Below are 2500 nucleotides of genomic sequence, written 5' to 3' on the forward strand. Positions count from 1 at the left end.
GGCCCCTCTTTTAGAGATGCTCGTCGGGGTAACCCAAAAGGACCCGGAGACGCCGTCGGGAGATCGGGGAAGAGTTTTCTTTTCTGCATGAGCGTTCGAGTTCCCTGGAATCCTCTAGCAGGGAGATAGGGTTTGGAACGCGAAGAGCACCGCAGTTGCGGCGGTGTCCCGATCTTCCCCTCGGACCTTGAAAATCCGGGAGAGGGCCACGTGGAGGTGTCGCGCCGGTTCGTACCCATATCCGCAGCAGGTCTCCAAGGTGAAGAGCCTCTAGTCGATAGAATAATGTAGGTAAGGGAAGTCGGCAAATTGGATCCGTAACTTCGGGATAAGGATTGGCTCTGAGGATCGGGGCGTGTCGGGCTTGGTCGGGAAGTGGGTCAGCGCTAACGTGCCGGGCCTGGGCGAGGTGAGTGCCGTAGGGGTGCCGGTAAGTGCGGGCGTTTAGCGCGGGCGTGGTCTGCTCTCGCCGTTGGTTGGCCTCGTGCTGGCCGGCGGTGCAGGATGCGCGCGCCTGCGCGGCGTTCGTGCCCCGGTGCTTCAACCTGCGCGCAGGATCCGAGCTCGGTCCCGTGCCTTGGCCTCCCACGGATCTTCCTTGCTGCGAGGCCGCGTCCGCCTTAGCGTGCTCCTCCGGGGGCGCGCGGGTGCGCGGATTCTCTTCGGCCGCCATTCAACGATCAACTCAGAACTGGCACGGACTGGGGGAATCCGACTGTCTAATTAAAACAAAGCATTGCGATGGCCCTAGCGGGTGTTGACGCAATGTGATTTCTGCCCAGTGCTCTGAATGTCAACGTGAAGAAATTCAAGCAAGCGCGGGTAAACGGCGGGAGTAACTATGACATCCCCGGTCTGCTGGACTTCTGGGCGGACCTCTTCACCAAGAAGCCGATCTCCACCGCCGGCTTCATCCGTGACCGCCTTCTCCCGCACTCGGAGCCTGTCGCTCCTGAGTGCCTATGGGGGCCGGTCACGCGTGAGGAGGTCGCTGCTGCCTTGCCGCCCAGGGGGTCGGCAGCCGGGCCGGACGGCCTTACCCCAGCGGAGCTGCGGCGCCTGCCGCACGAAGTCCTGGAGAAACTCTTGAACCTCTTCCTCCTGGCCCGTGCCCTCCCCGAGAGTCTGCTTCGCGCGCGGACGACACTACTCCCCAAAACGGCTGCACCAACATCCCCCGCTGACTTTCGCCCCATTACGGTCTGCTCGGTGTTGGCGCGGACCTTTCATAAGGTTCTCGCGTCACGCCTGATGCGTGCTTGTGCTGTGGACGAGCGTCAGCGGGCATTCATCCCCCGGGATGGGATGTTGGAAAACACCTTCATCTTGGACACAGCTCTCACCGACGCAGTTCGCTCCTGTCGCTCTGTTTTTGTGGCGTCGATCGACGTCTCTAAGGCGTTTGATTCGGTGGACCATGCTGCCCTCCGCCCCGTGCTGAGGGCGCATGGCCTGCCGGATTGCTTTATTGAGTACGTCGAAAGGTGCTACGAGGGCAGCACGACGGTGATAGCGGGCGGCGGCGGCGTGGGCGTGCCCGTGCAGCCGGCAAGGGGAGTACGTCAAGGTGATCCCCTCTCCCCCCTCCTTTTCAATTTTGCGGTGGACTATGTTTTGAGCCAACTGCCCTCCCACATCGGAGCTCGGATTTTAGGTCGCAGAGTCAACGCTGCGGCCTTCGCAGATGACGTCCTGCTGTTTGCATCGACCGCGAGGGGCTTGCAGTCCCTCATCGACGCAGCCGTCGCAGCCCTCGCCCACCTGGGGCTGCAGATCAACGCCCGGAAGTGCTTCACCCTCGCCTTAGTCGCATCTGGCCGCGACAAGAAGGTGAAGGTCGACGCAGATGTGACCTTCAAGGCAGGCAATACCACCGTGCCTGCCCTACGTGTGGGTGAAACCTTCCGGTACCTGGGACTGCAATTCTCCACCGCTGGTCGCTGCGTGTTCAATCCACGACGCCACCTGGTGGAGCAACTGGACGTCATCTCCCGAGCTCCGCTTAAGCCGCAACAGCGCCTCCACGCCCTCACCAACGTACTTCTGCCTGGCCTGTACCATGGGCTGGCCCTCAGCCGCACCCGAGTGGGTGCTCTGAAAGCGGCCGACGTGACCATCAGGGCCGCCGTCAGGAGATGGTTCCGCCTTCCGGCGGACACTCCCCTGGGCTACTTCCATGCTCCTGTAGCCCAGGGAGGCCTCGGCATCCCATCATGCCGATGGATGGGGCTTACTCTCCGCCGGTCCCGTCTCCTGGCTCTGAAGAGGATAGGGCCAGCCTCCGACGGTGCAGGCAGGGACGAGGTGCAGCGTGAGGTCGAGGTGCTGGAGCGGCATCTAATGTGGGAGGGCCACCTCCTCAAATCGTCGACGCAGGTTGGAGAGATGTGGGCCGCACGCCTGCATGTTGCCTTTGACGGTGCGGCGCTGTCATCTTCCGCCGCCGTCAAGGGGCAACACCAATGGGTCGCCGACACCAGTCGCCTGCTATCTGGGCGTA

At 62.6% G+C, this 2500-nt stretch overlaps 1 pseudogene; it reads left to right on the top strand.

Moving 5' to 3' along the window:
• LOC126147238 (large subunit ribosomal RNA) overlaps positions 1–2500 on the top strand; it is a 6742-nt pseudogene that overhangs the window by 2029 nt on the left and 2213 nt on the right.

Source organism: Schistocerca cancellata, unplaced genomic scaffold, assembly GCF_023864275.1.
Source record: "Schistocerca cancellata isolate TAMUIC-IGC-003103 unplaced genomic scaffold, iqSchCanc2.1 HiC_scaffold_850, whole genome shotgun sequence".
Taxonomy (NCBI): domain Eukaryota; kingdom Metazoa; phylum Arthropoda; class Insecta; order Orthoptera; family Acrididae; genus Schistocerca; species Schistocerca cancellata.